The 14,056-nt window shown below is 37.9% G+C and overlaps 1 protein-coding gene across 5 annotated transcripts in view; it reads left to right on the plus strand.

The window, feature by feature from the left end:
• The first annotated feature begins 78 nt into the window (after positions 1–78).
• KLC4 (kinesin light chain 4) overlaps positions 79–14,056 on the plus strand; it is a 65,367-nt gene continuing 51,389 nt past the window's right edge. For 2 of the 5 annotated variants that reach the window (XR_010067898.1, XR_010067899.1), the window contains exon 1: positions 105–255. The gene's annotated coding sequence lies outside the window, so the exon portion shown is untranslated. Of the gene's footprint in view, positions 256–14,056 lie in introns of all 5 variants that reach the window. The other 3 variants (XM_063302504.1, XM_063302518.1, XM_063302510.1) reach the window with 2 other exon arrangements.

Raw genomic sequence — 14,056 nt, forward strand, 5'->3', positions numbered from 1 at the left:
CAGGTGCATTTTGGAAAGCAGCCTGCCCTCGGGAGGCGGCCATATTGGATTTAAAGGAGCTGCGGCAAAACAGGGAGGAGCCAGAGTGGGAACTGTTTTCTTCTTTCAGGAGAGGCCGAAGCGGCTTGGCGTGACTGGGAAAATCTTAAGCGCATGCGCGCTTCCTCCTCCATCCTCTGCTCAAGAGACCCGAAGGAGCCGCAGGTAGGAGCTTCGCCGTGCCCATCCTTCTCTCCTAGGGAGACGGGGATCGTGGTGAGTTGTCCTCGTGGAAAGCGCCCATCTTGGCCCGAAAAGCAGCTAGCCTGTCTGACAGCGGAGCATAACGTCAGTTAGAGAGGTTGTGGTGGTTGAGGGGGCCTCCGGAGTCCTCCCCCCGGGGAGGGGCCGGTGATTATTTCTGGAGAGAGAAAAACTACATGTCAAAAGCCGAAACTGGCTGAAAATAGCGGTTTCTGCATAGGCGTTTATGTAATTTTACATCCTGGCGTCAATTGTTTTATGGGAGTAAATACTATTTAAGTGGCTGGGCTAGTCTATCTGCATTTGGAAACCCTCCTCTTCATTCTTACAGCAGAATGAGGAGCACCCTGGATTTTTACCCTGATAGCTGAAATTGGATGACGTAGTGAATCCTGGTATACATTTAGCCTGGAGGCACATCATGTGTCAGATCCTGCCTTTTCTATCCCTTTCCACATGCGCACAATCCCTGTGGCCAACTCCTTATTTGTGGTTCAGTTGTCGGCGTGTCTCCTTCTGCAAGGGTGTGTCTCTGCACTGCTGGGACAGCAAAAGGCAAGGCTCCAGGCTATGAGGCAGGTGCCCAGGCTTTCTGCTGACAGCGGTTGCCTAGTGTGTCAGAGAGGAGGGAGGAGGCGGGGAGACTGTCTTCTCTACTTCCTGACACTTCTGGGAATGTGACTCAAGACAGCTGCTACTAAGATAGGTCCCAGGTTCCTTTGGAAATGTAGGACAAGGGTGATGCACCTTCTAATATCACAGTCCTTTATCCTCTTGCAATACTGTATGTGTTAAACCTCTGGGCTCCAGCAGTGAATTTGTTTGGAATTAGTCTATTCCAATGTTTTTGTTGGAATATTTCCCACCAAATTTGCCCGGTAAAAGTGGGTTTTGCACTGTAAAAGTCTTTGGAACCAGTGATAAAATGGTGGGTTAGTGATCATTACTTTGGAAGTAGTAACTTCAAGCTCTCCTTGTTTAAGTGTCTTCCCTCCCTGATTCTCTTCTTTGATGCAAGAGAACTCTTTAATGCATCTGTTGTGTTTTCATAGCTAGGATGTTGTAAAATGAATCCTCTGATGCAATATTTTGTAACTCTGTTACCATTTCTTATTTCCTTTGTACAAAGATTTCAGGACTATGTGATAATCTTTTGTTTTTAACTCAATTGCCACCTAAAATGTATACACTTCTGTTACATTTCACCCTTTTGTTAATCATTCAGATGATTGAAATTTTGATCTTTCAAACCACCATTAGGAGGAGCTGGCATGTGTATGCTTAATTGCAAAGTCCCTTGTGTATGTGGCACTTTCTATTTATAATCATGATGCTCTTGTCTTTGTGTGGCTATGGGCTGTGCCATCGTGCAGAATGGAAATTTGATGAATTCTTTCATGCTAAAACTTTAGGTATGCCCTTTAAAAAAAATAATTATTTTCAGTTGTAATCATATCCAGAGTTAGATGTGTGTAGTTTATATTACATATGAGTGAAGTATTTCATCTTTTGAAGCAGTCCTTTTTTATGAGATATAATATCAAAACAAGAGAAACTTCTGCTTGATTGATGTTAACCACAGTTTTTTGGTGCATTTAACAGGAGATAGAAGTGCTGATGATTATCAGTTTTGCCATCTGATCTAGAGTTGTCTCCCAACTCCAGCTGGCTAGATACTTCTGGTACATTAATCTGACTCATTCCTCTGTGTAGGTTCTATCTTGCTACCATGTTATTATTTCCAGCCCTTCTAGAAATTGACTTTCAAGTATATTGGCCTATAATTCCAATAGTGTGCATGTAATGATGGAAATGAAATGATGGTAATTAGAAACCAGTACTACTAGAGAGCAGCAAGGAAGTACTCTAATGCATCTTACTTTTTCTGAAGATAGAGCCAAAAGGGATACAGAAACGAACTTGTGTAATATTCTTATAGTCTTAGAGGATAGAAAGTTTTGATGTATTTACATTTGAAGAAAGAAACATATAAGTTAGGTTACCTAAGCGTTACTCTACTTATCTTGGCTTGCTTCAAAGGAAAGAAATAAAGATAAGTAACCTTTGATTTTTAAAATAAACACTGGTATTGCGAAATATTGATTATTGCTAAGGCTGCAGTTCATAGCATAGCCAGTTAGTAGCAGGAAGGATTATAATAATTTCAAAAATATTTTTAAAATGCCAATTTTAATGTGTTAAACAACTTGTTAAAAATGGATATAGCTCAAAATATATAATCACAAATATAACTTCTAATTATATTCTGTTTAGCTTGCTAATACTGAAATGAGAAATAAGTTAACAGATGTGGTAACTGATCTCTTTCTCAAAGTAAAAAAGCAAAGACAGTGAAGAGAGAATTTCAGGTAATTAAATAGTATAAGCTCATAATAGTTGTTCACCTGCATTTCATTACAAAAATATATTTTAAAGAATAAAAACAATTTAACTGGATTTGGTGCAACTCCTAATGACTACAAGTGTTTATCTGCTTGCTTGGTACTACAATCATCATTACATTTTTGATACAAATTTATATTAAAATTTTGACTGAATAATAGCTTTATTGGTATGTATTTCCTAAAATTATAACATATATTTCTCTGAATGCTGATGAATACATACTCAGATTATACCTAACAAGAAGGTGCTTTGAGTAGTAATTATAATTATAAAATCTTCTTGACTAGTGATTAAACCATGATTTAATAATTACATTGAGCCTTAGTTTTGACCTCAAATCTTTCAGGGTTCTTTTAATTACTTATTCAGAAGTAAGTCTAGAAATGTTCAAGGGGATTAGTGTTATCTGCTGAGCAGATATATATAGGACTGCAACTATAGACTAAATTATAGCGGTCCAATGAATCAGCAGTCTGCAAGAACTAAAGCAGATTCAATGGGGCAGTAACCCTAATCCAGGGTTTCTCAACCAGGGTTCTATGGAATCCTAGGGTTCCGCGAGAGGTCACTAGGAGTTCCCTGGTTGATCACAAATTATTTAAAAAATTATTTCAAATTCAGGCAACTTCACATTAAAGAGGTAAGTTTCATTCTTTATTTTTAGTTTGAGAACACTGTTAATGTATATATACAGGCCTACACATGAAACGAATATAATTTTGTAACTTCTGGCCTATATTTGATCCTGAATGGTCAGGGGTTCCCCAAGGCCTGAAAAATATTTCAAGGGTTCCTCCAGGGTCAAAAAGTTGAGAAAGACTTCCCTAATCCCAGGAAATAGATATGAGTGTTATATACTGTACATTTGCTAAGTGTTGATATACAGTACCTAGGAAGACACAAATAACAATACAGATAACTTATTTGTACAATACAGATAACTTATTAAAACTAATTTACAGTATCATTTAAGCTGAAGGCTTAGGCTCTACAATTGCAAACTAAAATCATACAGATAATACACATTGAGACAATTCCCATCCAGGTCCTCAAATCGAGGAAACAAACCTTGACTAAGTTTCAAAAGGATGCTTGTATATCCAATAATAGCCCATCCAAATATATTGTTCCAACAGCAAATGCTCACAGAACAAATACCAATAAAAGCATACCTGTGTTCTGGTCTCCTCCTCTCTGTCAAAGCATTCATGCTGTACCAATGCTTCTGATCATTTAAAAATAATAATGGTAATGGTTAGCATTGAACATATATAAGATAAGTGATTTCTTTTTCTGATGAATAGAATTTGTGGGCCAAATTACTGGAAGTTCCACTTTTGTACCTCATTCAGCCTTCCTCAACTTTTTGACCCTGGAGAAACCCTTGAAATATTTTTCAGGCCTTGGGGAACCCCTGCACATTCAGGCTCAAATATAGGCCAGAAGTTACAAACTTATTATATTTGTTTCATGTGTAGGCCTGTAGATATGCACTAACAGTGTTCTTAAACTAAAAATAGAATGAAACTTACCTTTTTAATGTGAAGTTGCCTGAATTTGAAATAATTTTAAAAATAAATCATGATCTTCCAGGGAACCCCTAGTGACCTCTTGTGGAACCCTAGGGTTCCACGGAACTCTGGTTGAGACACCCTGATCTAGTTAATTTCCAGCATTTTACAAGAAAAAGGAAACACAGAAGCATGGGAACATTCTAAAGGTGCAAGTTAGTAGAAAGAAGCAATATAAAATGAAAAGAAATATTGAATAAAAGATAAAACTACTTTCAAGAGGATGAAATATAGTCTAGCTGGCATACTTTTGACAAAACTTGTATAATATTAAAACCTTAAGCCCTTAAGGAAGTGTTGAAGTTGGAACCAAAGCACAGCCAGGGTCATCAGGAGATTGGGGAGGTATAGATTCATTAGGAGAGGCCAAAGTCAAGACAAGGAAAGGAATATGGTCATGCTCATCAGAAAGTAAATAATAAATCACAATCCATAGATTAGGGCTTTCTAATAGGGAAAATTGTGACTCACACTTAATCAGTAGCTTTTTAAGAAATCTGAAACACAAATCCTTGCTCATGGCTTATAAGTAAATGTAGTTGCCATAAAGAAAAAATATATATAGATTATCCTATGAATTGTAGAGAAGGACCAAGATAGAATGATGGTGTCCCTTCTCATTTCATGCATAAAACCCATTTGGGCTATAGCAGCAGTTACTGTTCTTCAGTGCTGATGAGATAATGGACTGTACTATACTTTAGGATAGTTTGTGAGGAGCAAAACAAACCATGTGGCACAGTTGTCTCCTCTGACACCTTGATGCTATCTTCTAGAATGTGACACCCAAGGAGCTCTCTCATCATTTTCTCCATAACTTACTGTTCTCTAGGTTATCAGTGGACAGTTGCCTGAGCTGTAAGGCAATTGATTTTGGCATTGAGGGCCAGTCCAGTGGATTAGGAACAGACTCAAAACATTCAGATTTCAGAAAGAATTGAAGTTACTAAAGAATGTGTTCCTCCAAGGGCCCACATTGGGACCATTGTACACTTTATTCATAAATAAATTGGAGTAAGGAGTGAGATACCAAAAGTTGTGGGTGATACTGACTTACAATGGTCAAACTTCAAACAACTCTGTAAATAGTTAACAGAATGCCAAATATTATAATATTGAATTTTGATTTGGGAATTATTCTGGGTAATTCACTGAAAACTTACAGTAGCTCTCGTTGCTTCACTAGCAAGAAACACAATATTGGGAATTGTTCTGAAGGGGACTAAAATAAAATTGTAATGATAATTTCATGTAACTGCTTTGGCCATATTACCCAAATACCTTTAATTAATGAATAAAACTAAATTTCAGTCACGGAATCATTGAATCACATGGCTGAAATAACAGTGTAGGTTACACATCAGAGACTTTGTTTTGCTGCATTATTTTAATGTGTTATTTGAACCTTGCCTACTATAAATGATTGAATTTCAGCAAACCACAGCTTTTCATAATGTAGATGCTGGAGTACAGTCCTCAAACAGCACAGTTCAGCACATCAGGAAGGCATTAGGTTGGAGAAGATCGGCCTTGGGAAATTTAAGTACTTTAATATAAAAAAACCCAGCTTCAGTCTGCTAGTTAAATTGTTGCACAAGCACAAAACGTTGGGCTGCTATAAATTCATGTTTCCCAAAGCTCAGGGGGCCAACCTTCCCAAGGAGCTTTGGAGAGTTGCTATAGAAAGGCCAAAATGAGACTGAATAAGAAGAGATCTTACAATAGGAAATGGGTGGGGGAGGATGGAACAGAGGAAAATCTCACACTTTCTAAAGGCTTCAGTATGCCACCAAATAAACAGTAGACTGATTTGGGAAAAGTGTATTTGCACTCACCATCTTTGCACAGAAGATTCTTATTTGGGGTGAGTAGAAGCGGGGTGATTAATGCATTAATTTGCAGGTTAAGCATGCTGATTGGGTGTTCACTCTTGGGATGTTTTCTCCTTAGGCAGAATTTCTTTCTTTTGATCCAGAGAATTCCTGTCATAACCCAAAAGCTGCCTATACAAAGGAAGCTATTCGAGTGATTTAAGCATTGCTTTATATTCTACCATTCATTCCATTGCAATTTCTTTACTGGAATTAGGAAGAAGACAGCTAGTTGACCGTCGTTCAAAGAATTAGATTTCTCTTAAGATGCTGTTATGAAATGAAATGTACAGCAAATAATTCCAAGAGGTCTGTGGAATAATTGATTTTAGATGCACATTTCTAGGTTTTAAATTTTAGGCAATTTTTAAAATTAGTACTGTAAAGATAAAAATTAGTGTTTGTTATTATAAAGCAATACATATCTATGCAAGATCAGTTTGATTACAGTTCACATTGGGAATTTAGAAATAGTTATCATAGTTTTTTCTTCCTCTCAAGTGTAATTCTTAGCAGTAATTCACTATCCAAATATTTGAGAATAGCAGCTGTCTCTGTCTTAAAGAATAACACAGAGAAAATAGAGACCATAATGTGGGATTAATTTTTCAGCTTGCAGCTCTAATATTCATTCTGTTTTTAGATTCTAAGAAAGCTGTGAAATGATGTATTTATTTAGTATCTTTTATAACATTAAAGCAGTGCAGAAAGAAGATTAAAAGATGATCTGATGGCTTCCAAAATGTTTAGAAAAAGTGTGAGCAATTAAAGCGGTAACTTCAAACAGAAGGAGTAGCAGCCATTTCTTGTTGGTATAGATAGGGAGAATTACTAGAAATGCCAACTAGATGTCAAGTCTGCAAAGTTGGAAGGGTATCTCCAACTAATTTATAAAGAACTCTGCACTATTTTTTATGGGTAATATTCAAGATGACATGGCACTTAATGTATGTGTACATATATATTTTCATCAGACTGACAGTGGCTGATAGAATGAAACAAAAGATTTAAAAAAAGAATTGCTGAAGGATGACTGAGTAGCAGTTTTACTGGACAACAGCAGTGTTTCAAGATGTCCAGACTACTGTGTCTAGTATGATTAGCTACTTAATTAGCCTATATTTGCATTAGGTGTTGCCGACCATTCACCAGCAGCATGGCATGGCCTTGCAGTGCCTTCACATCCAGGCAGGTGGTAGGATTTCCTTGTGGCTCTTATTCAGCAGCATCCTATCTCATCTACCACTGCTGATGTACTAGGCCTAGGCTGCTGTTCTTCCAGCTAATTTCTTTTCTTCCTTTTTTGTACTTCATATGGCTCTTCCAAACAGTAGCAGTCTGTTTGTCTTTTAGAATTTATACATTGGCTCTCTAGGGCTTCTATGGTCTATTATTTAACTAGCTTGGAGGAGAAACAGGCAATTTAAATGAGACCTGTATCAGTATATGTCCTAACTGCAGCGAAATCACTGTTTCCCCTTCATGTGATGCTGGCTGTTAATTGCTGCAGGGTGCTGTGGATGGATCATTGTGCAGTAATCTTGTGCTGTTATCTTCTGCATTGCATATTTGAGCATACTGTATCTTTATTTATGTGAATAAAATTTTCTCAGATTACTATTAAAGCTGTTTTCCCAATGGTATAACTACTTCACAGCCAAAGGCTTGCAATTTCTTATGTTTTAATAGGAATTGTTGGGGCAGGTTGATTTGATGCTGATAACATGTGGATGTCTATTCCTGCCTAACAACAGCGCTACTATTCTTCTTGCAGAGTAGAGACTTATCTTCTGTATTAAGCTGTGGAGACCTGCACAGTCAGCATGAATAATTAAGTGTGGAAAATGGGCAACACAAAAACAAACAATAAAATATCCCCTTTGTACTTTTGAGGGATTTGCCTGATCAGACTGACCTACTGAAACAGTCTCCCCTGTTCTGAACTTGTCTTGCAAGATTTAACAGAGGAACTTAAGGTTTTTTCCATGTCTAAAAGCCTCTTCAGATTGCCTACCTAATCCAATGTTAGGCAATCTCAGTGTTTCTCAACCTTGACAGCTGTAAGATGTGTGGACTTCAATACCCAGAATTCCCCAACCAGCATGCTAGCTGGGGAATTCTGGGCATTGAAATCCACACCTTAATGTCACCAAGGTTGAGAAACACTGGGCTCTTTTTCTCCATCTAGTATGGCAGCTGAGTTTGTAAGAGGGAAAGGAGGAAAACAAATCCTTGTTCTCTGGGGAGCACCATGTTGCTTGGTTGAGGAGTAAATGTTGTTTCTACAGGCTTTCCCTCTATCTCTTTAGAGCATCATTTGGGCCTTTTGAAAGTGCAGATGGCCTGCTGCATTCTTAAAACAGATTGCAAAGGAAAGCTTAGCACTATGCAATATACAAAACTTGAGAGGAACAGACATGCTGTAATTGTATCTTTGCATCTGATGTTTTTATTGATACACACACACACACACACACACACACACTGTATCTTTATTATTTATTTCAAAGAATAGTTAAAATACAAAAGATAGAAACCAGAAAAGATAGAATACTGAGCTAAAGAAAAAACTATTAAAAGTACAGAAATAAATGGATAGAAAAGAATACATAAAGAGTGACTTCAGACTTTCTACATCAAAGTTATAAGTAAAAAAAATCAATCTCTTACTCCAATTTTAACTATGGTAAACATTATGTCTATAACCCATTTCAACTTACAATACAACAGTCCCATCTAACACAATCCCCCCCCCCACATTTAAAAACATAAAAAAGAAACTTTCAGACACAGTTTTTCATCAAAAAGAAATAACTAAATATTGTCCCTCCTCCCTATAATTTTTAATCCTTGCTGCCGGCTGCAACTAACAAAAAGTAACCTGACCCTATCTTATTACTAACACATATAAAAGAAAAACAACTTTATTAATATCCTTTTAACCAAAATAAGAGTAGCATTCAGAGAACAGAAACATTAATCTTAACCCTTAAACAGCCATCCTGATAAAAATATATCTTATTACTGACACATGTAAAAAAATTAAAAAGTAGCTTTGTTAATATCCTTTTACCAAAAGTAAGAGTGGCATCCAGAAAACAGAAACATTAATCTTAACCCTTAAAAAGCCATTGTAGCCAAAATATTTAAAATTTATCCCACTTCAGTGTAAACCAAAGCATTTACATATCTCAACATTGTACAGAGAGCTTTCTTCTTTTGCACCACCAATTTATCATCCCACCTTAAAATGTCCAAATTTTCTTCTGAGACCATCCAATGTTTAAAACCAAGTTCTGTCTCTTCATATTTCAAGTCTTTCCCACTTCTCTTTTTTAGTCCAATTCTCTCTTTCCTTCAAATTGCAACAGCTCAATCTTTTCTAATTTTCTTTTTAATTCCAAGTCCTTAATCCCTATCTTCTTCTTTAGAAAACCAACTTTGTACTTCGGGTATTTCACATCATTATCAGTTTTCTCCAATTGTTGGCACAGTTCAATATCCAAAACTTCTGAAAGATGATCCAAAACCTGTGTGACTTTAAGGTAAAGCTCATCAAAAATCAGTTTAATTTCTTCCATGTCTCACCACAGTAGATTATAGTGCCCTCTAGTAACTCGGGAAAGTGAACTCCATTCAAAAGACTAGTTTCATTTTTCAGCAAAAGTGTCATCCGACATATTATTTACAGAAGTAATCTAATCAGCATACTGGAAAGTAATAACAAAGACAGTTTCCCAGGGGAAACCCTAACCCTAACATATTAAAAAACATATTAAAACCCCTAACCCTAACATATTAAAAAACATATTAAAAACTAGAAAAACAGTAATCTTGACTTTTGATGTTATATTTTATATATATATATATATATATATATATATACTCTGTGTGTGTGTGTGTGTGTGTGTATAAAAAACCAAATTTCTAAATTAAAAAAAAATAATGAAAGAGGTTCAGCTTTTCTTTGCTATAAAAAGCCTCTCTTAGGTAACGAATAAGCAAAGGGGTTTTCAAACTTTTTTAAGCTGCAGAACCTGTTAGTTAAAAAAAAAACCCTGATTAAATAAAGTTCTAGTGATAGAAAATGGGCTAAGTTGGAACTTTTTTGGGGGGGCCTTACAGAACCCCATCAAGTTCTCCTAAGGTTTTCCTAGGCTTCCACAGAACACAGTTTGAAAAACCCTGATATAGAGCATAAAAAAGAAATGTCAGAAAAATTAAAGGCATGAGAGATTAAAAAGTAAACCTAGCTAAACTAGTTTACATCAACAATATTACTATATTTCTCCATTCCTTTTTGTGTCCTTGCTTTTACCACATGCATAAACTACTTTATAGAGAGAGAGAGAGAGCCCAAGCGTGAGCCAGTTTGGTCTAGTGGTTAAGGTGCTGGGCTAGAAACCAGGAGGCTGTGAGTTCCAGTGCCACCTCAGGCATGAAAGCCAGCTGGGTGACCTTGGGCCAGTCACTGTCTCTCAGCCCAAGCCACCTCACAGAGATGTTGTGGGGAAAATAGGAGGAGGAAGGAGTATTAGGTACATTTGCCACCTTGAGTTATTTATAAAAATAAGAAAGATGGGATAAAAAATAAAATAATTTTTTTTAAAAAAAATTGTTTAAATGTCTCACCTGTTTCTTTTTGAGTATCACGTCAGTAACATCCAAATACTATTTTCTTGATTTTCCCCTTCTTCTTGACATCTTCAGTGTTCTTTCTTATATTTGTTTTTGTCAGACCCAGCCCAAGAACAACTAAGAGTCAGTCCATTCAAACTCCAGTTCTTTATTTGCTCACACACTATAGGCAGAATCTTGCCAGACTAAAGCTACTCTATCTAACCTAAGGAAAAATAACCTGAGAGACTAGGGCGGGGCTATCTTGAACCTCTTCGTATACCCACCATTGCCTCCTGGACTGTGCCTCCCCTTGTGTCCTCCAGCTCCTTGGAATATGCTCCTCCTTCCTGAGAACCAGCGGCACCGCTGAAATCTACCATATCACCCCCCCCTTCAGAGACACATTCCATAACAGTTTTACAACCTGATCCTCATTCATTCTTTTTAGATGATCAGCTCAAAGTATTTTTTGTACTGATTACTCACTTCTGTAATCAATCCACATTTGTTCTTGATCCTGTCTTTTCTTGTTTTACCACACAGACACATTCCCACATCATTCAATTCACTTTTACATTTCCTGTGGCATACCCAAAGCTTTCTTCACTTTTCTTTTCTTTTGACAGACATTCATTTCTTGCGATAGAATGAATATTGCCCTTTCTACTAACATCTTTAGTGAACATTCTACTATGGTGTAGAAATTTATGTACTTGCTCTAGGATTTTGCCACTTAGATATAATTTGCAATCATTCACTGCATTTCCCCTGTCAGACATGATTACCTTCATCTCTGATACATTAGTTTTTAGATCCATACTCCATGTTGCATCCTACAACCTATCTAATGCTAACTGCAAATCATTTAGGATCTTAGCCAAGAAAATAGCATCTTTGGCATATAAAAGTATATGTGCATTTATGTTCCCAAACAGCCCACCTGTAAGGTTACCACAAACATTCCTTATAGTTTTTTAATAAACACATTAAATAATCAAGAGGACATCACACATTCTTCTTTTATTCTCTTAGTGTTGAACCATTTGTGAGAAAAGACAATCACTTGTTTATTGCTGACTGGAAACCCCTTAAGGACTTTTTGTGTAAAACAGAAAAAAATGAACTTATGATCTATGGTTTTGATTATTAGATAGGATAGATTATAGAAGGAAGAGAGTCATAATGTAACTTTAGAGAAAGAGGTAAATTTACAATTGTACTTATAACTGCTGTAAAGAAGATTGGAAGCTACTTCTTTATATCTTTTTTCCTTTTTTCTATTTTTCTTCTACCTTTTTTCTTTTCTTTTAGCACTTTAGCTTTCTCTTTTATTTCTTTTCTTTTTTCTTTCTTATTCTATTTTAGTTTGTATTAATTTTTACTCTTGTTTTTAAAACTGTCAATAAAGTTATATTTCAGGCCAGAATATGGGGCAGAACCTGCATTGGTCGCACTTATGGATAATCTCTGGTGGGAGCGGGATGGAGGCAGTGCATCCATCCTTGCTCTCCTTGACCTCTCAGCGGCTTTCAATACCATCGACCATGCTATCCTTTTGGGACGGCTCAGGGAGTTGGGGGTGGGCGGCATAGTTCTGCGCTGGTTCACCTCCTTCCTCCAGGGCCGGTCCCAGTCAGTGGTGATAGGAGAGGAGAGATTCAACCCTCGACCCTCCATTGTGGGGTGCCGCAGGGTTCGGTTCTCTCTCCTCTCTTGTTTAACATCTACATGAAACCACTGGGTGAGATCATCCGTTACCACGGGTTGAGGTATCATCAGTATGCTGATGATACCCAATTATACATCTCTATCCCGGGTGAGGTAAGTGATGCAGTGACTGCCCTTTCTCGGTGCCTGGAGGCTGTGGGGGTCTGGATGGGGAACAACAGGCTTCAACTGAACCCTGGTAAGACGGAGTGGCTGTGGATTGATGGTGCTTCATCTTCCGAGAAACTGTCATCCTTAGTTCTGGATGGGATGGCACTGCCCCAGGCAGACTCAGTGTGTAATCTGGTGGTTCTCCTGGACTCACGACTCCTGCTTGAAGAGCAGGTGGCAGTCATGGCCAGGAGGGATGTTGCGCAACTTTGGGTTGTGCACCAGTTACGCCCGTTCCTGGATCGTGAAGCCCTCCGAACAGTCACTCATGCCCTGGTTATCTCCCATATAGACTACTGCAATGCGCTGTACATGGGGCTACCCTTGAAGAGTATCCAGAAGCTTCAGCTGGTCCAGAATGCAGCCGTGTGGGCTATTTTTGGTGCCCCTAGGTCGGCACATATAACACCGTTGCTGCGCAAGCTGCACTGGGTGCCAGTTTGCTTCCGGGTCCAATTCAAGGTGTTGGTTATTACCTTTAAAGCCCTACATGGCATGGGGCCAGGTTACCTGAGGGACCGTCTCATCCCCATTACATCGGCCCTCCCCACCCGATCATCCAGAGAGGGCATGTTGTGTACCCCGTCCATAAGAGAATTTCATCTGGCAGGGTCCAGGAAACTGGCCTTCTCTGTGGTGGCCCCCGCTCTTTGGAATATCTTTCCCCCGAAGGTGAGGCAGGCCCCTTCACTCCTGACCTTCTGGAAGGCCCTGAAAACCTGGTTCTGCCATCTCGCCTGGGGCGGGAAAGTGAATAACCATTCTTGGGGGTGGCTCGCACCCTAGAGTCCCTCCCACCAGCCTGGATTTTATATCTTTCTTGGATTTTATTTATTTATTGTATTTTATGATAACTGTTTTATGTGATTGTAATGTTTATGTTTTGTCCTGGATTTTATTGTAAACCGCCCAGAGTCCCTCTTTTGAGGGAGATGGGTGGTGGCTAAATTTAGAGAGAGAGAGAGAGAGAGAGAGAGAGAAATAAATAAATAAATAAATACAAATATTTCAAAGAAGTGTTGAACCATTTGCTAAGCATTCCATTTATTCTCACTCATGTTTTACGTCCATGATATACTCTTCTTATTGCATTGAGCAACAACCTTCAGTTCTATATTTGCAAAAAAATTCCTATTCAAGCCTGTTCACTTTCTCATATCCATTCATTAAATTAAAACATGTACAATAAACTTACTTTCTTATGCTCATATACTTTTCAGTAACTTGCTGATAAAGAGCAAAATCTCTTCTGAACAACCCCCACCTGGTATATAGGTAAACTTCACGTCTCAAACATTGCTGATTGTCACTTCTCAAATCTTTTCGATTAGAATTCTGTCAAACACCTTCCCAGGTGCAGTTCACAAACTAATCCTCCTGTAACTTTACTATTTTATTTATTTATTTGTTTGCTTGTTTGTTAATCAAATTTAGCCACCGCCCATCTCCCCCAAAAGAGGGACTCTG

The sequence above is a fragment of the Candoia aspera genome, chromosome 1 (assembly GCF_035149785.1).
Source record: "Candoia aspera isolate rCanAsp1 chromosome 1, rCanAsp1.hap2, whole genome shotgun sequence".
In the NCBI taxonomy this organism is placed as follows: Eukaryota; Metazoa; Chordata; class Lepidosauria; order Squamata; family Boidae; genus Candoia; species Candoia aspera.